This window comes from Toxorhynchites rutilus, chromosome 3, assembly GCF_029784135.1.
Source record: "Toxorhynchites rutilus septentrionalis strain SRP chromosome 3, ASM2978413v1, whole genome shotgun sequence".
In the NCBI taxonomy this organism is placed as follows: domain Eukaryota; kingdom Metazoa; phylum Arthropoda; class Insecta; order Diptera; family Culicidae; genus Toxorhynchites; species Toxorhynchites rutilus.
This window is the reverse complement of record NC_073746.1, coordinates 190,652,999-190,679,073: the sequence shown is the minus strand read 5'-3', so window position 1 is coordinate 190,679,073 and position 26,075 is coordinate 190,652,999. Positions and strand designations below refer to the sequence as shown.

The window sequence follows — 26,075 nt, the reverse complement described above, 5'->3', positions numbered from 1 at the left end:
TTCTTCCAAAGATGCTGAATGCAGGTTTCTAACATCCAGGATCTTTACAAGATCACCTATCATCGAGTTTTTGAAAGAACCCGAAGCTTTTTTCAATTCATCGACACTCAGACTCGCGTCGGTTACTACGCCTTCTATCTCCACCTCTCGAGAAGGGATGTAGATGTGATATTCCCTGTTAAAAACTTCGTGGTCAACAATCTTGTTGGCCACATCAAAAGTCAGTGCTTCTACACGCAGTTTATCCGGTCTCTCTTTATGTATCGAGACGCCCGAAAATTGACGCAGCAAATCTCTTGAAATATCAAGAGTTCTCAACGATTTTCCCTTGGGCCGAAAGAAAACAACCCATGGTCCCTTTGAGGTCGATTGATAATAGCGCGTCCGCGCAACAATGGCATCGGTAGATGTCATAACGGTTGCGCAAGCGGTGCGCAACCGTCTATGAAAAAAAAACACACACACACACGCACGCGCGCTCAAAAACTCAACTTAAAACTAACTTAGACTAATAATTAACTTAAATTTAAGAAAAATATATAAATATATATATATCAAAAAAAAAAATCTTCCAAAAAAAAACAAAATACTAATTTGCGGTGTCCGAACAACCTTGAACACCCCTATTCGAAGCTATACAACGCCGCACGCTACGAGGTAAACACAATAGCGTGACGGCAAAAGTTGTTGTTGATTATACTTCTCTATGATGAAATCGATGCCGCTGGAACCAATTCTCAGATCGCCGGTCCGGCGTTGCCGGAGAGGTGCTGCTTCCTCGCTGTTCCGGGTATTAACGGCACTTATCTTGCCACGAACGGTCAAAGAAAAAAAAACCAAAGGCACTTTGGCGGAGGGGGAAAAAAACTTCACCAGCTTTGATTTGTAGCAGAGACGCGAACAATAAGCGTCTGGCTCTTTCAACTATCGATTGAGGAATGCAGTTTGAAATTCAAGCTTCGAATGTTGATGGTTCACCGATGTCGATGGCTGTGAATCAAGGGAATTCGCTTTGCACCGCTGGATGGTTCAAAGGGAGCACCGTTCATGAATTGGAAAACGAATGAAGGGCATTGGCTCATATTCAGTTCATTCAAAATCCAAGCGCTGTGCGTACGTCATGTTATTAATAAAAAAATAAAACAATTCTATAACTTCCAGAACTTTTCTGAGATAAATACGAACCATTTTATAGAGAGAATAGAATGCACAATTAACGGTATTCACTCACAAAACATACAATTATTTATATGACATGATAATATCAAAATTAAAATATCTCGTTTCATCCCTGTATCAGATACAAATACAATAGAGAGAAGAAAACGTTTGAAGCAATGTAAGTACTCTCCTATAATAATTTTTATATTGTTGAACTAAGAATCTTCTGAGGTATGGTATAACGTATAACATATAAATTAGCAATTTTGTTTCTATAGATGTTTAAAAATATTGTTTTGCTCCTTAACAGGATATGCAGAAACAACTCGATTACTATAAAACTCAGACGGTGCTATTAGGGATCAAATCACAACTTGACTCAGCATCACCAACAATGGACGATAAAGCGAGATTTATGAAGTTCCAGCCAGAATATGTAAGTGCAGAATCTGTAGTTTTCTATGTTATTACTAGCATTTTGACTATAGATATTTTCCGTGAGTTTGACGTTTGACTTGTACTGGCAAAAGAACTGAACTTGTCATTGAAAGTACAATCAAGATATAAATAGTGAACTAAAGTTCTTCGCATTTTCATCTGAACAACATTGCTATAGTCTATTGCAGTGGTGGCCAATCTTTTGCGCATTACTAATTGTTAAAATGTTAGGCTTGACTGTATCAAAAAGTAATTCGAAAATTAATGTAGTACTTGACGATAAAACAAATTTTTAACCCTCCTGTACTCGCGCGCAAAATTATAACTCCTATACTCGCGCACGGTATCACAGATTGCGCATGTCTCTGTAGTTTTGCTATTGTGTGTTTTTAAGCGTTTTAAAGTAAAAGCAGATATAATTAAATGGAAAAAAATGTAAGGGGTTGTATCTAGGACACGACCGCATATTTTCGACGTAGAATTATGCAATTATATTATGCAATCCACTTGTTAATCATTTCGAATATTATTTTAGAATGCATCGAATTTTTTGTAATAGATTATGTTCTTCGTTACAAATAAATTTGATGAACGTCCTTCTACGTTTGATATGATGCCTAGGACTACAAAAATATGTGAACGGAAGAATTGTCAAACGATCATTGTATTTTACATTTTCCTTTGAAATTATTACACATCTCATGTTTACTTAATTCTCGAACCGCGGAAGTTCATTTACCTCTAGTATCTGAAATGACGATTTTCCCATGCTTCTCAGTTTAAAAGAACGTTTTAGGGAAACATATTCTGGTCTGCACAACGACAAGCGAGTACAAAAGTACTGACATTTCACAGTTATTGAATTGTTAATCTCATGAAAAATAATACTTTATTAATAGACGCGTACAAATATTTCCTATCAATTGATGCAAACATCTTTCCGATCTGTTAAGAAATGAAAATACGGATAGGGTTAGCACACAAATCGGCAGAACAAATGTATGCGAAAAAAGGAAGTTCTTCCAGTTTTCATGAATTTAAACCGTTTAGAGATTAGCGAATTGTAATGTATAGCATATCAAACAAATCTTAGAGAACTTCCGATTCGATTGGTATGCAAATCATGAGAGTTCGTTCATAGTGAAAATAGTTATTAACGTTAACTTTATTTCATAAAAACGTGACCTGTTTTCTGATTTGGCACACTTTCTGAAAGACATAGTTCTACGTCAAAAAAAAACTATATATTTTTTAACTTCATTCAAAAAAATATATATTTTTTAACTTCATTCAGTTCCAATAGTCATTTTATTCAGCCTCCTCAAAACTAAATTATTGATTCTTGATCTGTAAGACTCAAGAAACTCAAAGGTCATCCTAATAAATATTCAATGATAAATTATTCTATAAAATCAAAATAATTATCGGTTACTAATTAATTGATAGTGACCCACTACCCGGCCGGATACCGGATATTAGGAAAAATATCAATAATTTCTCATTAACACAAGATAAACATTTTTTTTTCGAAATTAACTTAAATTAAATTAACTTATAACATCAATTCATTAACATTAACATTAGAATTATTATAACATTATTTTATTAGAAATTTTCTAACCTACCGATTACGCTTTGCTTCGTACATCAGGCCAGTTTCAGATAACAGTGTTTCACTGTAAACACTACTGCAAGGAGCTGAAAAATAAACTCTAGCAAACCTCGCGAATTGGGGGTACTGCTTGGAGTTCGATGACCACCAAATGTAAGGAACGTGATAGTGATCGATTCGAAATGTTTTCGCACAGTCGATTTCTTTAGTAGGGGTAGTGGGGGCAAATTGGTCACTGGGGAAAAAGTGGTCACCTGCTCGTTTGATAGTATAACTATTGACTATAGCTGCCGTATTGATAGTCACCTTATGTTCGATGATTTTCATGAATTTTGAGCCACCCTGTACTGTCGCATGAGCAAAACCTTTCACTTTTATGAACCATTCAGTGACCAACCGTACACTTAAGTGAACTAGTTCTTTTGAGCAGTTCACTCACTCTTTCGCACATTAGAGGGATATGCCAAAGCAAGTAAAAAAAAGTGTGAGATGTCATGTAGGACTGTTCTGTTCATTCATAAAATGCTGTTAGCAAATAATTATATGTCCGAATTTCGTTAAACATATCTTAGCAGAATAGAAAATCAAACTATCATTTTGGAATTTTGATTTAGTTTGAGCCGTGATTCATTCAAACTAACGTTGCGCTGCTTTTCTTACGATGTTTTGCAATAACTGCTATAGCAAAACTATACCGAAACGCGAACGACTTTCTCGAAATTATCGAGCACAATATGATATAATATAAAAACATTTCATATCAGCGACGCAAATTTTTATTTGCTGTTGAAAAAGACAGTTTGAATCGTTTCGCTGTTAACTGTATTTTTCGGTGAGATAGATTTACATATCTTACTGAAATATTTAACCTCAAAAATATGAAATTAAAACTTTATTTGATGAATAATCGAACAATTCAATTTAAGAACCACCGTATCCTAAAATATTGCGTTTTTTAATGAAAACGACAATATCAACATCTTATTTTTGTTATTTCATGGGGCTATCGTTTGTTTCCATTCATTAATTTGAGGACTATTTACCTTGCAGCAGCATTCATCTATCACTCGTTCGCTCACCTTCCTCTTATACACCGATCATCATACACAGTTCGTTCTGAACTGTATGCACAGTTCAGCAGTAGTCATTTCGTTCCGAACTGTATACACAGCTCCGCCAGCGGTCATCGTACACAGTTCGTTCTGAACTGGTTCTGAACTGCATACACAGTTCGTTCTGAACTGAACTGGATACACAGTTCACTCAGCGGTCTTCTTAGTGTCGTGCACAAATTACGTAACGCTAAAAATCCGGATTTTGGACCCCCTCCCCCCTATCTACACACAGAACGTATCGCAACCTGGACCCCCCTCCCCTCCTCTTATCGCATTACGTAATTTTGTGCACCACGCCTTACACAGTTCGTTCTGAACTGGGTAAGCAGTTCATGTGAACTGTTGCCCAGTCAAAAAGAACGACCGTTCGTTCACTCTTTTTGGTGAACTAGTTCTTTTGAACAGTTCATGAACGGTTTGCCCATCTCTAGTCGCATATTAAAATATGAATAAAAATATAGGTTTCATCCAAGATACGACCGCATTGTTGACGTAGAACTACGCTGTTATTTTATATAAGTTGCTTGTTTATAACTTCGGATATTATTCTATAATGCTGTGAAATTTTAGAAACAATTGCATGGTAGAATAATCTCTGAAATGGTTTTTTCATTGTAGAATCAGTTTTTTTTATCCAAAATATATATTTTTATTAAGGCTCATATGGCGTCAATCTAACGGGGCCGAGAGTTCATTATTTCGACAATGTTTGCCTTATAACTATGAATGGGCCTTTGGAGCCTTCAGGGTATTCTTTTGGACGAAAATCCTATTTTTCGTCAATGTCCTCATTTTCGGAACTTCCAACTTCATATACAGAAGTTTCTTCCTCAATTTCTGCTTCATCTTCCTGCTCTTCAGGAGGAGGATCGGTATCGGAAATATTCAATGGCGTCGATGGGGGATCCTTCCCGCCCTCAGCCATATCAAAAAACAGGAAGTGGGTTATATCTATGGTATAACCGCAAGGGTGACGTAGGACTATTGTTGATTTAGAGATCATTTGTTTGAAGTTGAATCTAAATCCATCCTGAATGAATGAATAAATAAATATTTGGGTGACTTCAAAAACGAGAGTGTTACGTTGGAGACTCAAGGTTTTATGCATCCAATATTGGATACAAAAAACCTTGTTCTGAAGAATAATCTTCAGAAGCTTTCCTGCTAACTGCACTTGATTGGCAAATCACAAAACCAAATGTATGTGGTCGCAGTATTATATGGATAGAAAACATTAAAATAAACTCGCTTGAATGTAATTTTCAATTCCAAGGGGAACTGGCAGATTATTTTTCAGCAACGATCATTTCTTTCCAGGTTTCCTCTCGATAACCAGCAAACGAAAAGAGTTGCGCGCGTGTATGTGTGTGTGTGGCGGCTGCTTCTATGTCTTCCCGAGGAACCGTATTTCGATGCTGATACTCTCTTGGTCACGAGAGTATCAGCATCGGCTTTTCTGCGCTCCCTCACAGTTAAAACAAACTGATTGCATTTCAGGTCAGGTCAGGCCAGGTAATGAATCCCTCGATCCCTCGCCGTTCAGCTCGTTCAGTAACGATGTTGTCTTGTTGATGTCCTCAGGCGTCGTGCACAAATTACGTAACGCTAAAAATCCGAATTTTGAACCACCTCTCCCCCCCCCCCTTTCGTAACGCAATTTCCTATCTCTAATAAACAGAAAGTAACGCAACATCTACCCCCTCCCCCTTATCGCGTTACGTAATTTGTGCACGACGCCTCACGAAAAATGAATCGGTTTCACCACCAGAATATCATTTCAGTATGCTTTTCGTGCGTGATTGAATCGAGAGAAGGTGTGGTTTACGATGGCAATTTGGAAGGCAACTAGAGGAGAATGAACTCTTTGAGTATGAACATTTCGGCGACTGAGCAATAATCGATTGAAAATTATATAATTTTCGCGATACGAAACATTTTCCGTTTTTCATGTTATGCATCCAATATTGGATACGAAAATATCCTACTGATGGGAAAGAATAATCTTCAGAAGCTTTCCAGCTAATTACACTTGATTGAAAAATTACGAAATCAAATTGGTATCTTCTAATAAGCCTCCTGCAGCGTCATAACCGCGGAACTTTGGAAGCGCAAGTCGGTTTTGAAGTCGACTTCCGATAGCGATGAATTTCACGCAAAGTTCCCGGTCGATAGCAATGTGGCTTCTTCACCTATCCTGCGGCTGGTGCGCTTATCCGAGCTGCTTTCGTGTGCCTTACCACTGAAAGACTAACTAGCTATCTGCTTGGTCCCAAACAAACGAGTCGTCACGGTGCGAGAGTAGAGTAAGAAATGAACGAAAGCAAAGGAAGCGTCATTTTATAAACCATAAAAGTATAGAATCTAAACCCCACCCTTATTATATTCGTTGCTTACCCTGAGAGAGAAACGAATAACATCGAAGTAAGTATACAATAATGTATTTGAATCCGGACACTTTGCGTTACATTTAATACCATACCGCAGCCACAACATTTTCTGCATGTTGAATTAATGCGATTGATAAGTAACTATCAAGAAACTATCAGTAACTATATTAGCAACTATTAATCGCATAAATTCAACATGAAAAAAATGTTATGGCTGTGGTATGATATTGAATGTAATGCAAAGTGTCCGGATTCAAAAGCATTACTGTAAAAAAGAGTTAACTCGACTGAAATTTTTTCATTTTGACTGCAGACTGACTTGTCGACCGATAGTTCGGTCGGCTTATTAATCAGTACGGAGAAAAAAAGTCTGTAGTGTACAGCATAATGCATAGACGTAAGTATGAGCTTCCCCATCTCACATTCCAATAAGATTAATGGGTTTCCAAGTGGGCGCGCTACATATGGATACGAATGATTTCAATAACCTGTTTTCGAAGCTATCATTCAGCTATTGAAACAATTTTTCGACTCAATAAATAGCAATCATATAACTCTTGGACATTTTATCTTTTGTATGAAATGATTATCATACTGTTCCGTTGATCCGAAGCAGAATGAATCACGCTTAAAGAAGGAATGGATTTTTTCTTGGAATTTAGTCAGCAGAAATAATGCAATTCGGTCGACTTCTGATAGCGACGAATTTCATGCGAAGTTCCCGGTCGATAGCGATGTGGCTTCTTCACGCTTCCTGCGGCTGATGCGCTTATCCGAGCTGCTTTCGTGGTGCCTTACCACCGAAAAACATTTACTTTCTTGGTGAGCCGACGATGCTTGATGATTCCCCACACAATTGTGTAGCTCAGAACCTTAATGCAATGGCGTCAGTTTGATGCAATGATTGCAATGCCAGAGACATCAGCGAGTGAAAAATTTGGTGGCGTCCACAGCTCAATCCGGAACGAAGACATGTGATCACGCAAAACAAAGAAGAACAAGCGATGTTCATTGGTTTGAATACAGAACGAGACTGAAAGTTTGCCTCAGTGAGATCCACTGTTTATACTCTAGGCAAGTGTTCCCCTTCATTCTTCTTCTTTTCCTTTGTTAGAGGAGACTTCAAATGCTACAACTTCTCCTTCGTTGCTCGTCGATAAGTTGCTCATTATTGACAGCTCTGTTCGGGAAAGCAGACAAATGTATGGGAAAATGGGAACGCCTAAAGTTTTCATGAATTTTAACCATTTACAAACCAGGGTATTTTAATGTATAGCATATTAAACAAATTTCCGATTCGTTTAGTTTGTAAATCGCCAAAATCCGCCAATTTCATTAAAGTGTGGCCTGTTTTTTTTTCATTTGACACCCTTAATGAAAGACGTAGTTCTACGTCAAAACAGAAATCGCTCTCTCGATAGCCATCTGTAGCTGTAGTTCTGTGCGCATCGTATCTAAGGAATTTCCTCGTGAAATTGGGTTTATTCAATATTCTATCTTAGACAATTCTTCATTTTGGACGACTGTTCACATATTCAAGGAGGGTGAACAAAAAAAAACAAACAAATATTTTATTCAATCGGCTCAATCTCTAACTCACTCCCCTTTATTCCGCGCGGCGAATGAGGTGAGATTGCTCAAGTCACTGCATTCCCGTAGGCGAATGGCGTGACTTTAGTTTGTCACTAGGTGAGATTTGAAGTCGTGTCCTCATATGTTATCGACTCGGGTATCAAAAAGAAGTTGAAAAGTAAGGTAGCTTCCACAATGAAGCGAGAAACTTTGCTATCTCACGTCACTCGCCGCGCGGAATAAGGAGGACTGTAACGTTTTGGGCGTCTGGATAAAGTGCGATTCACATACAACATCCACGTCACGTTCACATTCCGTCCCGTGACGTTGCGATAATTATTCTTCTATGCAGTTCTTATGCAAACATTCACATACACCGGCAACAGCAACTTCGACTTGCCGTTGCTGGTGTATGTAAACGCTTCAATAGGAATTGCATGGAAGAATAACTGACGTAACATGACGAGACGGAACGTGAACGTGACGTGGGTGTTGTATGTGAATCGCGCTTAAGACGCTTCAGCTCACGAATGCATGCAGTACACCCCTACACAATCGCACCCACTGTCACGGCGAAAGCATTCGCGTTGACGGCGGAATGGTGTCGACATCTAGATACGATATTAGTTTGTATGAGGCTAACTATTCTCTATCAGATTAGTCGGGTCTAAGACAGTTTTAATTTGTTAAAATATGTATGAAATTTTTTTCTTTGCGTTATTTGCCCACTATAAATACGTTTGTCTGACCCCAGTTTCAATTATTTTCTATGAATTTACAGATATTCTCACCAAAACTTACCATTATAATATAACATTATCTTTAGACACAATTTTTGTATGATATTTTTTCACTACTCGCAAGCAAAAGGGATTTTCATTTACATAGAGTACTAAATTGATTTGGAAAAAATAATTTTCATTCATAATTTTGATTTTAAAAGTGTATTTTTTGACGTAGGACTACGTCTTTCATTTCTATACCGGGGTGTAAAACCAAAGTTTCGAGAACGAAAGCGTTACGCTGGAGACCGAGATTTTGAGCGTTAATAGCTCTTAAACAACTGAACGAAATGGTATGATAAACACTTCATTTGAAAGATAAAATGTCTACGCGTCATATACTTGTTACTTTTTCATCCAAAAACTTGTTTCAATAGTCTTAAAATTGCTTTCAAAACAGGCTATTGAAATCAAAAATCGGTATATAAGCGAGCGGCGCTCGTTAACCCACTCAGTTATGATTGAACAGCGATTGGAGCATGTTGTCGCTGTTGTTGTGAAGCTAATTTCGTTTATCATGAATGCGCTGATGAACGGTGTCACCAAGAGCCTGTTTGTGCACCTAAGGCCAAAAGGGAATCCATCAGGAGGAGAGTGATGCCACGGTTCCGCTTGAAACATCGGAGCAGCCGCCACACATACACACACACACATACACGCGTGGAATTCTCGTTGCTATCATCGTTGCTGAAAAATAATCTGCCAGTTCCCCTGGGAATTGAAAAATACATTCATGCGAAATAGTTTATTTTAATGTTTTCTATCCATATAACACTGCAACCAAATACATTTGGTTTTGTTATTTTTCAATCAATCGCAATTAACAGGAAAGCTTCTGAATATTTTTTTCCCCATCAGTGGAAATTTTCGTATCCAATATTGGATGCATAACATGAAAAACGGAAAATGTTTCACATCGCGAAAATCAAGTCATTTTCGAGCGATTATTTGCTTTCTACTCATATAATGCTTCGACCAAATACATTTCGTTTTGGATTTTTTCAATCAAGTGCGATCAACGTAAGACCACGTCTTTCGGCAATTTATTAGAGGTGCAATGAATCTTTAGGAATTCCCGCTCTACGCGCACTAGCAAACAATGTTTACTCAACAATTTCTCAAACTAGAAATGGGTGTTGTGAGAGAGGATTAGCGAACGCGAAAACGACAAACGGGAGAAAGATACGTTTGGAGGTTGAAGGAAATTGGCAGAAACTTCTTCATTCTATCATTCAAATAATGTGATTCATACCACATCGTTTTGCCAGAAAGAGATTATTAATGCTCAAAGGATGAATCGAGTCCTCCGAGGAAATTACCCAGCGCAAATTAGAGTCGACTATCGATTGCGGCATTCGTACACAAATAATTTTATAATGCAGTTTCACCAAAGTGATTTCTTCGGATATATTCACTACATCATGTCATGTATTTCATATTCTTCATAAGGAAATCCATATCCATGGCACCTATCGGTAACGAATTATTATCGAAACCACGATTTTCGCTAAATGCTCCTTTCAGTTCGGCCTGTAAAAAACTTTTCTGTACTCTAATCCATCAAATTTGGAGCCCTGAAAAGGGCCGTTGATTATATGCTAAGCTAATATAGCACGCTCTCCTCGGATACGATGGGCCAGCTGGATGTCCTTGGGCATGATGTGACGCGTTTTGCATGGATAGCACACAAATTGGTATCTTCGAATAAGCCTCCTGCAGCGTCATAACCGCGGAACTTTGGAAGCGCAAGTCGGTTTTGAAGTCCTGAGCAATTCCACGAACCAAATGCTGCAAAGGTAGCTTACGGATCAGCAATTCGGTCGACTTCCGATAGCGATGAATTTCACGCAAAGTTCCCGGTCGATAGCGATGTGGCTTCTCCACCTATCCTGCTACTGGTGCGCTTATCCGAGCTGACTTCGTGTGTCTTACCACCGAATGACTAACGAGCTGTCTGCGAAAGACTAACGAGCTCGAGTCCTCACGGTGCGAGAGTAGAGTAAGAAATGAACGAAAGCAAAGGAAGTGTCATTTTATAAACCATAAAAGTATAGAATCTAAATCCCACCCTTATTATATTCGTGAGTATACAGTAAGCTTATACAATAAAGAGGGTGGGGTTTACATTCGATTCTTTTATGTTTTATAAAATGACACTTCCCTTGCTTTCGTTCAATTCTTACTCTACTCTCGCACCGTGAGGACTCGTTTCATCGGGACTAAGCAGACAGCTCGTTAATCTTTCGGTGGTAAGGCACCACGAAAGCAGCTCGGATAAGCGCATCAGCCGCAGGAAGCGTGAAGAAGCCACATCGCTATCGACCGGGAACTTCGCATGAAATTCGTCGCTATCAGAAGTCGACCGAATTGCTGATCCGCAAGCTACCTTTGCAGCATTTGGTTCGTGGAATTGCTCAGGACTTCAAAACCGACTTGCGCTTCCAAAGTTCCGCGGTTATGACGCTGCAGGAGGCTTATTAGAAGATACCAATGTGTGTGCTATCCATGCAAAACGCGTCACATCATGCCCAAGGACATCCAGCTGGCCCATCGTATCCGAGGAGAGCGTGCTATATTAGCTTAGCATATAATCAACGGCCCTTTTCAGGGCTCCAAATTTGATGGATTAGAGTTCAGAAAAGTTTTTTACAGGCCGAACTGAAAGGAGCATTTAGCGAAAATCGTGGTGTCGATGATAATTCGATACCGATAGGTGCCATGGATATGGATTTCATAATGAAAAATATGAAATATATGACATGATGTAGTGAATATATCCCCATATCGAAGAAATCACTTTGATGAAACTGTTTATCGTTTGTCGTTTTTAATTGTTGGGAAAGGGCATTATTTCTGCTGACTAAATTCCAAGAAAAAATCCATTCCTTCTTTAAGCGTGATTCATTCTGCTTCGGATCAACGGAACAGTATGATAATCATTTCATACAAAAGATAAAATGTCCAAGAGTTATATGATTGCTATTTATTGAGTCGAAAAATTGTTTCAATAGCTTAATGATAGCTTCGAAAACAGGTTATTGAAATCATTCGTATCCGTATGTAGCGCGCCCACTTGGAAACCCATTAATCTTATTGGAATGTGAGATGGGGAAGCTCATACTTACGTCTATGCATTATGCTGTACACTACAGACTTTTTTTCTCCGTACTGATTAAGAAGCCGACCGAACTATCGGTCGACAAGTCAGTCTGCAGTCGGCGGGGGCTCTTAATTTCGTTTTTGCAGGTCGAACCGAAAAAATTTCAGTCGAGTTAACTCTTTTTTACAGTAATGCTTTTGAATCCGGACACTTTGCATTACATTCAATATCATACCACAGCCATAACATTTTTTTCATGTTGAATTTATGCGATTATTAGTTGCTAATATAGTTACTGATAGTTTCTTGATAGTTACTTATCAATCGCATTAATTCAACATGCAGAAAATGTTGTGGCTGCGGTATGGTATTAAATGTAACGTAAAGTGTCCGGATTCAAATACATTACTGTATACTTACTTCGATGTTATTCGTTTCTCTCTCAGGGTAAGCAACGAATATAATAAGGGTGGGGTTTAGATTCTATACATTTATGGTTTATAAAATGACGCTTCCTTTGCTTTCGTTCATTTCTTACTCTACTCTCGCACCGTGACGACTCGTTTGTTTGGGACCAAGTAGATAGATAGTTAGTCTTTCAGTGGTAAGGCACACGAAAGCAGCTCGGATAAGCGCACCAGCCGCAGGATAGGTGAAGAAGCCACATCGCTATCGACCGGGAACTTTGCGTGAAATTCATCGCTATCGGAAGTCGACCGAATTGCTGATCCGCAAGCTACCTTTGCAGCTTTTGGATCGTGGAATTGCTCAGGACTTCAAAACCGACTTGCGCTTCCAAAGTTCCGCGGTTATGACGCTGCAGGAGGCTTATTCGAAGATACAAATTTGTGTGCTATCCACGCAAAACGCGTCACATCATGCCCAAGGACATTCAGCTGGCCCATCGAATCCAAGGAGAGGGTGCTATATTAGCTTAGCATATAATCATCGGCCCTTTTCAGGGCTCCAAATTTGATGGATTAGAGTTTAGAAAAGTTTTTTGCAGGCCAAACTGAAACGAGAATTTTCGTTTGGATGCCATACAGCATCGAGAAAATTCCGGAAAGATCTAATCGTTGCTGAAAAATAATCTGCCAGTTCCCTGGGAATTGAAGAATACATCCATGCGAAAGAGTTTATTTTAATGTTTTCTAATTATATGGCGAACACAGCGACCAAATACATTTGATTTCGTAATTTTTCAATCAAGTGTAATTAGCTGGAAAGCTTCTGAAGATTATTCTTTCCCATCAGTAGGATATTTTCGTATCCAATATTGGATGCATAACATGAAAAACGGAAAATGTTTCGTATCGCGAAAATTATATAATTTTCAATCGATTATTGCTCAGTCGCCGAAATTTTCATACTCAGAGAGTTCATTCTCCTCTAGTTTGCCTTCCAAATTGCCATCGTAAACCACACCTTCTCTCGATTCAATCACGCACGAAAAGCATACTGAAATGATATTCTGGTGGTGAAACCGATTCATTTTTCGTGAGGCATCGTGCACAAATTACGTAACGCGATAAGGGGGGAGGGGGTAGATGTTGCGTTACTTTCTGCTTATTAGAGATAGGAAATTGCGTTACGAAAGGGGGGGGGAGAGGCGGTTCAAAATTCGGATTTTTAGCGTTACGTAATTTGTGCACGACGCCTGAGGACATCGACAAGACAACATCGTTACTGAACGAGCTGAACGGCGAGGGATCGAGGGATTCATTACCTGGCCTGACCTGACCTGAAATGCAATCAGTTTGTTTTAACTGTGAGGGAGCGCAGAAAAGCCGATGCTGATACTCTCGTGACCAAGAGAGTATCAGCATCGAAATACGGTTCCTCGGGAAGACATAGAAGCAGCCGCCACACACACACATACACGCGCGCAACTCTTTTCGTTTGCTGGTTATCGAGAGGAAACCTAGAAAGAAATGATCGTTGCTGAAAAATAATCTGCCAGTTCCCCTTGGAATTGAGAATTACATTCAAGCGAGTTTATTTTAATGTTTTCTATCCATATAATACTGCTACCACATACATTTGGTTTTGTGATTTGTCAATCAAGTGCAGTTAGCAGGAAAGCTTCTGAAGATTATTCTTCAGAACAAGGTTTTTTGTATCCAATATTGGATGCATAAAACCTTGAGTCTCCAACGTAACACTCTCGTTTTTGAAGTCACCCAAATATTTATTTATTCATTCATTCAGGATGGATTTAGATTCAACTTCAAACAAATGATCTCTAAATCAACGATAGTCCTACGTCGCCCTTGCGGTTATACCATAGATATAACCCACTTCCTGTTTTTCTTCCGCAAATCCATATTATTATGCCCACTCCCCCATTTCGTAATACGAAGCTCAATGCCGTCAACGCGGATTGAACGGGCAGAGAGAGAGGGAGAGGATATGAAAATGAACTGACAGAGCCTGCTTTCTCTCTTCGGTACCGTCCGTCGTCCGAGACGGACGTGTTTTTTGGTTAAGCGCTGGTGCGCATAGCTGGGTCTCCTAGGCGCTACGTCGTCCTGAACGGACGTAAATTTCCTTGGCGCTAGTGCGTGTAGTGTTTGTGTTTCTCCGGTAATGGTAATGGCGTCCGAACGGACAGGATGAAGTTTTTTTTGGGGCGTTGGCTGATGCACACGGTGATTGCTGGATCCCACGAAGGCCATGCAACGTGACATGAGGTTCGGGAAGTGAGGTTCTGTGGAGTGCTGCTGCGGCTCCAGATTTACCGTTCGATCGGACGGGTTTTTTTGCACGGATATGCGCGGTAGAGCGGGTAAGCTTTCCCGTAGGAAGGAGGACGCTACGAAGCTAGTTGGAGCCAACCGGCACCGACTAGAAACTGGTGGTAGCCTCGCCGGGACATATGTGGTCGGATGATGACAGCTCGAGTGACGGAGGCTCTGAAGGAAGTATTCGGTGAGTGCGGAGGTGACCCTTTTATTTCTGTATTCGCACATCATCAGATCCTTTTATTAAACCACGTAGAAATTACATTGATGTTTGGGAGCAAAGTGATCAGTGGTGGATAATGACTTACAATGTTCCATATACTAAAGCTGATATACCTTTTCACATTTTGCTCTTAAAGGGGTCCTTTTGTGGAAAAATTTGACCTTTTACCCTGGAAAAATATGCCACAACAACTAAACCAAGCTCCATTATGCTAAACAGTATGTGTTTCTTACTACCTTATACAAAATGTTCACCACCTCGTAAAAACAATCTATGCAAAATATCAGATCAATCGGACTTAAGGGAGAGTGGCGCAAAGCGGCCAAAGTTTGAGTTTTTTAAAAATCGAGAAATCACCCTCCCCCAAATGTCTTAAATTGCATGAAACGTTGAGATCTAGTTTCATCTCGAAAAAAAAAATTCTTGTCAAAAATCGATACTCTGGGACTTTTTTTTCGGAATACGAGACGAAACGTATGGTTTTAAGTGCGAATAAAAATAGTTATCTCTATTTTTCATTCGGAACTTGTTGCGAAATATTGATTTGCACGATAATATACCCTATGCAAAATATTAGCTCAGTGGAGCTTCATTTATTAGTGTTGCAGACGTTAAAATTTGAGTTGTTTGAAAACCGAAAATTCACCGGAAATCAGGGTTTTCAAAAAACTTTTTGATGTCAATGTCTTAAAATTGCATGACACGTCGAGATTTACAGTTATCTAAAAAGAAATTTTTGTCAAAAATCGACTTTCCAGGCGGAAAAATGACCAAGTGTAAAAAAAAATTTTTTTTACAAAATTTTTTTCGAGATAACAGTGAATCTCGACGAGTAATGCAATTTCAAGACATTTGGCATCAACACTTTTTTTCGGTGAGCTTGAGTTTTCCAAAAAAAAAACTATAATTTTACCCAAAAAAAGTTTTTACTTTGACCGCTTTGCGCACTCTCCCTTAAGTCCGATTGAGCTGATATTTGGCATAGGATGTTTTTTAGAGGTGGTGAACATTTTTTATGGGGTAACTTTTTGAAATTAGAGATGATCATTTTCATTGACATCCTAATGTACTGGGTTTTCCATTTCGGGCTTCCGAAAGTATACAGCCCTGCGCTGATAACCGTTTGACATAGCTGTCAACCAAAGCGTCATATCGTTAGTTGAATGTCCGCCATTTTGCAATATGGATCGTTTTAGCATCGCACAACGTGTTAATTTTGTTAAATTATACTATAAAAATGATGAAAAACCGGCAAATGTTTTTCGAGCATTACGGACGGATTTTGGTCGTCATGGACGGCCTACAGAGCACACAATCGCTAATGTAGTGCGTTAATTCGAACACACTGGATCCGTAGTGGATATTGTGAAACCTGTGCATCATCGTAATGTGCGTGAAGTTATGACCGAGATACCGCCCCATATGTGCCGAAAAGTCATCGAAAATTACCTGTTCCGGATCAAGGTGTGCGAGGAAGTCCTAGGTGGACATTTGAATGATGTTGTATTTCACACATAATGGCATAAACCAAACTTTAATTTGAAATAAAAGTTTCATCGAAATTCGAATTCTAAGTGTGTTTTATTTCAATTTACTTTCGGAATTTAAAGTTGGAAAACCCTGTACATACTGTTTCAATAATGATTTGAACAAATTTGGACGAAAAAAACGCATAAATCTATCCCATTTAGCAATATATATATATATACGAGTGACCACTTTGCCCCCACCCGATGACCACTTTACCTCCCGGTCAAAAAAATGTTCGATTTTTCAACTTTTTTTCTAATGACGAAAAATGTACTATTTTAAGTTTTTATAGTAAATGCCGCTTGGTATCTTGAACAACAGTGAGTTGAACTCCAATATTTTTCCAAAAAAGGGAATTAAAAAACGGTATGTGGGCGCAGGAAATGGGCATGATCCTTAGGGTGACCACTATGCCCCTACTTCCCCTAATTGATTTTTTTAATGGAATCTGACTATCATTTTCATTTTCCACTTCGTTGAAACTGTCTCAAAAGGTTTCATGAGCACCGAAAAATTGGGTTGGTTAAGAGTGCGCACACCAACCAACTGTCGGTCGAATATTCTCGAAACGCTATATTTAACCTCCTTGGTAGGGGACGTAAAGTTGCTGGTTCCATGCCAGTCGTTGGCATCCACCGTTATATACGGCTTGTCGTCCATGATGTAGTTCGGTATGCCAAGCTGTCGAGCATCTGATGCTTTCGAATGATCAGCGGGCCGCACCACGGCTTACCTCATACTTCTCAGCAGTGTTTCATTGAGACTCCTTACGCTGAAAATCATCACATTCAAATATCGGATTTGAGTTGAGATTTGCTTTCCACCCATTTTCCAGAAGTTTCCTCAGCGTCAAAACACGTCGCTACACTGAGAGAAATAATTAGTAAATATAACGAATTTTTTGGTAAACACTACCAATCTATAGTCATTTTCGACCGTACTAATAAACACATATGTCAAGCAGAACAATGATTCGGAAGCCCAATATCGGCTACATTTTCTCGCCGAAAATGCACGTATCAGAATTATATCCTTATTATACCTCCGTATTGCCTTATAGGAACAATGAAAATGGTTAATACGCGCTTTTGTCACCAATTTTCAGATATGACAATATCCAAGCTTACTAATGTTATCGAGTAAAATATACTAATCTCTGGTAGGGATGCGGGTTTGTTGACAATATGTACAAAAAATTTGTACATTTTACTAATTTTGCATTACCAAATGTATTTAGTAGTTTTCGACCGAGGATTTTTCTAAGGGTACGCACGAAAAGTTCACTAAACAGCTACAAAAATATGTTTGTGTCAGATGTAAACAAGCAGCTGTCAAGACCGGGGGGTGAATCGGTGATGAAAACGATGCTGAAATAGCAAAACGGTCTACTAATTACCTATTTTTACATAGTATTGACTGGAATACCAAAAAGATTGAAAAAACTTTTAATATTGATCTTTGATTTCAAATGGCGATGATATTTTTTTGCGTCCATCAGTGTACTTGCAATGGAATAATTAAATTGTTAGCAAACATTTACAAAATATTAAATTCACAATTCTATTTTAGGTAATTGCAGATGACACCATCGCTACTGGGCTAGATGATTCGGATGCCATGGGAGAAGAAATATTTGGAAATAAGACATATACTTACGAACCGAAAATGACAGATGATTCTAATATTGGGAGTATCAGTCAGCTTCGATTTGATTAACAAAATTCAATATCTGAAAGAACAGATTATTCAGGGAGTGTAAAAAATCGATTCGTGGCCGAACTTAAATCGTAATGTAAACTTCGGAATGAACCAGGTCAAAAGTGAAAGATATAATCTTCAAAAAACTGATGAAAAAATGGTTGTTTTGTGTAGAAAAATAAAAAAAAACTAATGAAACTGATTGCTCTATTGTCCTAAAACATTTTTGAAAAGAAATATCATGTTGAGCTCTAAAACTACTGCTTGTGTATTGACGCTCTTAAATTTGCTACTTGGTAGCAAATACATACGGTTGTGAACGTTGCCGCATTCCTAATTTCCATTCCGTTCCTAATTACAATCGGCAGAATCATCGTTGTTCCCGATTTCGTCAATTATTTTTTCTGTGCCTATCATCAAATTGTTATATATGAATTGTTTTAAATAGGAGATGCCACAATGTTTTATTTTATAAACAAGTTAATGAATTAAAACCAATAATCGAATAAATTATAGTATTAATCGGTCGTAGAATTCTTCTTCTGTTCCTCTATTCGTGTTTTGACGACAATCTTCAGCTTTTTTCTCCCTGCCTTTCGACTCTCTTTTCTTTAATTTTCCATTTCTGTATTTCTCTTGGCTTTTTCGAGATTTTCCAGGTACATGTACAATATGTTTTCTGAAAGCTGACGAAAACTGAAGAGCTGAAATATTTTCATATATTTCCAATTAGAGAAGGAAAATCAGCGTTTTTTTTCTATCGGAGCTTGAGTTTGAGCTTAGTTGCTCTCCGTGATTGACCTGAGCAAGCGAAATTGCACAAAGAACGCACTGAATGACGCTTGGGAGTATCGAATCCTTCTCGTTTTGCAAGCATCTGTGCATAGAACTTTAAATAGCCAACAACGACGTCAGTTCCTTCCTTGCAATCACTAGGGGGAGAGAAGGAATGTTAGTATGATATTCACGGCCAAAAGGGTCGCCTCTATAGCATGGTCCCATTGCGATTATCAAAGAATCGCATGGAATCGATAAGAATCAAGATTCGCTAAGGTAAGTGATGTGATTATGTGAACGTGAACTGTCGAACACTAAACGAAATGAAAATCCGAAAATCTCATGTGTCACAACCAGGGCTTGGAAATATTGAGCTTGTTAAGTAATATTGAAAATATATTGACGTAGGACTACGTCTTTCATTTCTATACCGGGGTGTAAAATCAAAGTTTCGAAAGCGTTACGCTGGAGACCGAGATTTTGAGCGTTAATAGCTCTTAAACAACTGAACGAAATGGTATGATAAACACATCATTCGAAAGATAAAGTGTCTACGCGTTATATACTTGTTACTTTTTCATCCAAAAACTTGTTTCAATAGCCTTAAAATTGCTTTAAAAACAGGCTATTTAAATAACCAATCGGTATATAAGCGAGCGCCGCTCGTAAACCCACTCAGTTATAATTGAACAGCGATTGGAGCATAGTGTCGCTGTTGTAGTGAAGCTAACTTCGATTATCTTGAAAGCTATTTATATATTATCTATTTTCAATTTTTCAATGAATCTTTAGGAATTCCCGCTCTACGCGCACTGGCAAACGATGTTTACTCAACAATTTCTCAAACGAGAAATGGGTGTTGTGAGAAAGGAATAGCGAACGCAAAAACGACAAACGGGAGAAAGAGATGTTTGGAGGTTGAAGTTTTTTTTTCTGTATTATAGTGATTTTCAACTCATTAGGCTGGTTCGTCACTTGTACTTCCATTTTTGGAAGAATGTCGGGAGTGAGAATTGAACTCGTGACCTTCAGCGTGAGAGGCATGGATGTTACCACTACGCCAGATCGCCTCCTCTAATGGAGGTTGAAGGAAATTGGCAGAAAACATCTTCATTTTATCTTTCGAATAATGTGATTCATACCACTTCGTTTTGCCAGAAAGAGATTATTAATGCTCAAAGGAGGAATCGAGTCCTCAGAGGAAATTACCCAGCGCAAATTAGAGTCGACTATCGATTACGGCGTTCGTACACAAAAAATTTTATAATGCAGTTTCATCAAAGTGATTTCTTCGGTATGGGGATATATTCACTACATCATGTCATATATTTCATATTCTTCATTATGAAATCCATATCCATGAAACCTATCGGTATCGAATTATCATCGACACCACAATTTTCGTTAAATGCTCCTTTCAGTTCGGCCTGTAAAAAACTTTTCTGAACTCTAATCCATCAAATTTGGAGCCCTGAATAAGGCCGTTGATTATATGCTAAACTAATATAGCACGCTCTCCTCGGATACGATGGGCCAGCAGGATGTTCTTGGGCATGATGTGATGCGTTTTGCATGGATAGTACACAAATTGGTATCTTCGAATAGGCCTCCTGCAGCGTCACAACCGCGGAACTTTGGAAGCGCAAGTCGGTTTAAAATCCTGAGCAATTGGGGATATATGAGTATTTATGTTTGTAGAAATAATAATTGTTTGATTGACTTGTGTTGGGAGTGGAATATGAATGTTTAAAATGACACAGATTGACGTTTGGTGAAAACTGCTCCGATATGGGTTCGAACTCCGGTCGTCTGGATTATCATCCACCAGCTATCTCGCACGGCTATCTGAAATTTAATTCAACAGCGGTTAAAACTTTCGAGTGCATTATTCGGATTTCTTGTAAGACTTGGCACGTGCAAAATTATACGATTTAATGTTTGCTGGGTGTATACTTACTTCGATGTTATTCGTTTCTCTCACAGGGTAAGCAGCGAATATAATAAGGGTGGGGTTTACATTCTATACTTCTATGGTTTATAAAAAAACGCTTCCTTTGCTTTCTTTCATTTCTTACTCTACTCTCGCATCGTGAGCACTCGTTTGTTTGGGACCAAGCAGACAGTTCGTTAGTCTTTCGGTGGTAAGGAAGTGTGAAGAAGCCATATCGCTATCGACCGGGAACTTTGCGTGAAATTCGTCGCTATCAGAAGTCGACCGAATTGCTGATCCGCAAGCTACCTTTGCAGCATTTGGTTCGTGGAATTGAAACCGACTTGCGCTTCCAAAATTCCGCGGTTATGACGCTGCAGGAGGCCTATTCGAAGATACCAATTTGTGTGCTATTCACGCAAAACGCGTCACATCATGCCCAAGGACATTCAGCTGGCCTGTCGAATCCAAGGAGAGCGTGCTATATTAGCTTAGCATATAATCAACGGCCCTTTTCTGAGCTCCAAATTTGATGGATTAGAGTTCAGAAAAGTTTTTTACAGGCCTAACTGAAAGGAGTATTTTCGTTTGGATGCCATTCAGCATCGAGAAAATTCCGGAAACATCTAATCGTTGCTGAAAAATAATCTGCCAGTTCCCTGGGAATTGAAAAATACATTCATGCGGAAGAGTTTATTTTAATGTTTTCTAACCATATAACACAGCGACCAAATACATTTGATTTTGTAATTTTTCAATCAAATGTAATTAGCAGGAAAGCTTCTGAAGATTATTCTTCCCCATTAGTAGCATATTTTCGTATCCAATATTGTATGCGCGCGCAACGGAAAATGTTTCGTATCGCGAAAATTATATAATTTTCAATCGATTATTGCTCAGTCGCCGAAATTTTCATACTCAGAGAGTTCATTCCCCTCTAGTTTGCCTTCCAAATTGCCATCGTAAACCATACCTTCTCTCGATTCAATCACGCACGAAAAGCAAAAGTGACTACTTAAACGATATTCTGGTGGTGAAACCAATTCTTTTTTCGTGAGGACATCGACAAGACAACATAGTTATTGAACGAGCTGAACGGCGAGGGATCGTGGGATTCATTACCTGGCCTGACCTGACCTGAAATGCAATCAGTTTGTTTTAACTGTGAGGGAGCGCAGAAAAGCCGATCAATCAGAATGAGAAGAGAAGGTGACCAAGAGAGTATTAGCATCGAAAAACGGTTCCCCGGGAAGACATCGAAGCGGCCGCCACACACACACATACACGCGCGTAATTCTTTTCGTCAGCATCGAGAAAATTCCGGAAATATCTAATCGTTGCTGAAAAATAATCTGCCAGTTTCCCTTGGAATTGAAAAATACATTCATGCGAAAGAGCTTATTTTAATGTTTTGTATCCATGTATCACTGTGACCAAATATTTTTCAATCAAGTGCTATTAACAACAGGTGGTTATCGAGTTAGCAATAACCACTGGAGGGCTTCGAGTATCGAGGAAAATCTGGAAATATCTAATCGTTGCTGAAAAAAATCTGCCAGTTTCCCTGGAAATTGAAAAATACGTTGATGTGAAAGAGTTTATTTTAATGTTTTCTAACCATATAACACAGCGACCAAATGATTTGATTTTGTAATTTTTCAATCAAGTGTAATTAGCTGGAAATCTTCTGAAGATTGTTCTTCCCCATTAGTAGGATATTTTCGTATCCAATATTGTATGCGCGCGCAACGGAAAATGTTTCGTATTGCGGAAATTATATAATTTTCCATCGATTATCGCTCAGTCGCCGAAATTTTCTTATTCAGAGAGTTCATTCCCCTCTAGTTTGCCTTCCAAATTGCCATCGTAAACCATACCATCTCTCGATTCAATCACGCACGAAAAGCATACTTAAGCGATATTCTGGTGGTGAAACCCATTCATTTTTCTTGAGGACATCGACAAGACAACATCGTTACTGAACAAGCTGAACGTGCTGGACGAGCTAGACGACGAGTGATCGAGGGATTCATTACCTGGCTTGACCTGACCTGAAATGCAATCAGTTTGTTTTGACTGTGAGGGAGCGCAGAAAAGCCGATCGAGCAGAAGCAGAAGGAGAAGAGAAGGTGACTAAGAGAGTATCAGCATCGAAAAACGGTTCACCGGGAAGACATCGAAGCAGCCGCCACACACACACACATACATATACACGCGCGCAACTCTTTTCGTTTGCTGGTTATCGAGAAGAAACCTCGAAAGAAGTGATCGTTGCAAAAAATAATCTGTCAGTTCCCCTTGGAATTGAAAATTACATTCAAGCGAGTTTATTTTAATGTTTTCTATTCATATAATACTGCGACCACATACATTTGGTTTTGTGATTTGTCAATCAAGTGCAGTTAGTAGGAAAGCTTCTGAAGATTATTCTTCAGAACAAGGTTTTTTGTATCGAATATTGGATACATAAAACCTTGAGCCTCTAACGTAACGCTCTCGTTTTCGAAGTCAGCCAAATATTCATTTATCCATTCATTCAGAATGGATATAGATTCAACTTCAAACAAATGATCTCTAAATCAACGATAGTCCTACGTCACCTTGCGGTTATACCATAGATATAACCCACTTCCTGTTTTTTTAGGCATTTGATATGAAAATTTTAAATATATGTATTTCCAAAAGTGTTAATATGGTTATGTTTTGGAGAAAACTGATATTCCCAAATGAAGCTTAATAGACGTAAGGCATGCATTGTTTAATGTGTAATAAAAACAACAGTCACGTATGAATTTCACTATTTTTAACAAATCAATTTTTATATGTAATCTTTTAATTCATTCTAGCATGAAATAACGAGTGGTTAGAGCCTAAGACTAGCATGTGTGAACAAGGTTCAATCAGATTTTCATTTACTGCTCTATGATATTACCAGCTGACCCGGCAAACTTCGCTCCGCTCAAAATTTATTTTTTGTTATCATATCCACGTTTTCTTACTAAACGCACGTTCATAGGTCCAATCGCAGAACTGTTCACTGATTGATAATATTATTTTTTTACCATAAAATTTCAGTACTTCTACCAAAACTCGACATTATAATATCACTTGCGTTACATAGAATGGAATAAATGTTTGATACGGAAAAAATTATAGAATGAAGACAGCTCTAAATTGGACAATTCCTATCCCGAGTTTTGCTCTTATCAACACATTCGGCAATCAATTTTTTTATATAGATAGAAGACGATATAGGAGTGCGTGTTTAATTTGCATGGGAGCCCTCCTTAAGAGAGGGGGGAGGAAGTTTCGAACTACCATAGAAACGTTTATCGATCCCTAAAACCTCTATATGCTAAGCTTGAGACCATTTGTTTGATTAGTTCTCCTCCCCCCCCTCTCTTTAGAGAGGGGAGTGGAGTGTCAAACCAAAGTTTCACAGAAGCAATGCAAATTGCACATTGCGATTGTATAGCCGGATTAGGTGAAGTGTGCTTTTTGCCCTGAAATTCTGGTCTCGTGTAGAAGTAAACTATAATGAATCGTGTGCAGATATCCTTAATCGGTGGTTAGTTTCGCCAAAAAAGCAGATGATTATGTTGAAATTAAGAACATATTCAGCCAGAAAGGTAAACCAACCCTCAGATATGATTTCCGGGTACCTGAATGCTCCACGGAGAAGTGAAATATGCTTATAAGAAAATTGATAGGAAACGAAGAAAATCCATCAATTGGCTAATTCATGGAAAATACAAGCAAGCATTCGAACGTGAGCTCGGGCCCTTTTTTTGTTGAAGAAGGTGGAAATCTTCTGCTTTTTTCCCCCCGGGACCACCGTTCGGTATTACTTCAGGGGTGTAATATAGTAACGGCAGTAATAATATTGACGGTTCAGGTGTCTGGGTACTATAGAAACGCTGGCATACAATCATAACGCTTACGGTTTATGTGTGTGTATTGACTGAACATTCTACTTAATAAAGGGAGTACTGTTTTGACGAGCAACGTGTAAGGACGTATTTTATTGATTCCTGCACTTGATTGAAACATATTTGGTCACAGTGTTACATGGATAGAAAACATTCAATTAAACTCTTTCACATGAATATATTTTGAAAATTCCCAGAGGAACTGGCAGATTATTTTCAGTAACGATTAGATATTTCCACATTTTCCTGGATACTGGAAGCCCACCAGTGGTTAATGCCAACTCGATAACCACCTGTTAATAGCACTTGATTGAAACATATTTGGTCACAGTGTTACATGGATAGAAAACATCCAATTAAACTCTTTCACATGAATATATTTTGAAAATTCCCAGAGGAACTGGCAGATTATTTTCAGTAACGATTAGATATTTCCACATTTTCCTCGATACTGGAAGCCCACCAGTGGTTAATGCCAACTCGATAACCACCTGTTAATAGCACTTGGTTGAAACATATTTGGTCACAGTGTAACATGGATAGAAAACATTCAATTAAACTCTTTCACATGAATATATTTTGAAAATTCCCAAAGGAACTGGCAGATTATTTTCCAGCAATGATTAGATCTTCCCGGAACTTTCTCGGTGCTGAATGGCATCCTAACGGAAAGAGTTCTGCGCGTGTATGTGTCGATCCTTCGCCGTCCACCTCCTCCAGCACGTTAGGCAACGATGTTGTCTTGTCGATGTCCTCACGAAAAATGAATGTGTCTCACCACCAGAATATCGCTTAAGTATGCTTTTTGTGTGTGATTGAATCGAGAGAAGGTGTGGTTTACGATGGCAATTTGGAAGGCAAACTAGAGGGGAATGAACTCTCTGAGCTCGGAACTTTCGGCGACTGAGCAATAATCGATTGCGGGCGCATACAATATTGGATACGGAAATATCCTACTGATGGGGAAGAATAATCTTCTGAAGCTATCCTGTTAATTGCGATTGATTGAAAAACCACAAAACCAAATGTATTTGGTCACAGTGTTACATGGATAGAAAACATTCAATTAAACTCTTTCAC

The 26,075-nt window shown here is 38.7% G+C and overlaps 1 protein-coding gene across 8 annotated transcripts in view; it reads left to right on the top strand.

The window, feature by feature from the left end:
* The window catches only part of LOC129780374 (lysosomal-associated transmembrane protein 4B), a 56,270-nt gene extending 37,719 nt beyond the window's left edge, over window positions 1-18,551 (top strand). For 2 of the 8 annotated variants that reach the window (XM_055788566.1, XM_055788565.1), the window contains one exon: window positions 18,231-18,550. The gene's annotated coding sequence lies outside the window, so the exon portion shown is untranslated. Of the gene's footprint in view, window positions 1-1,300; window positions 1,340-1,471; window positions 1,598-18,230 lie in introns of all 8 variants that reach the window. The other 6 variants (XM_055788562.1, XM_055788567.1, XM_055788569.1 and 3 more) reach the window with 6 other exon arrangements.
* The last annotated feature ends 7,524 nt before the right edge of the window (window positions 18,552-26,075 follow it).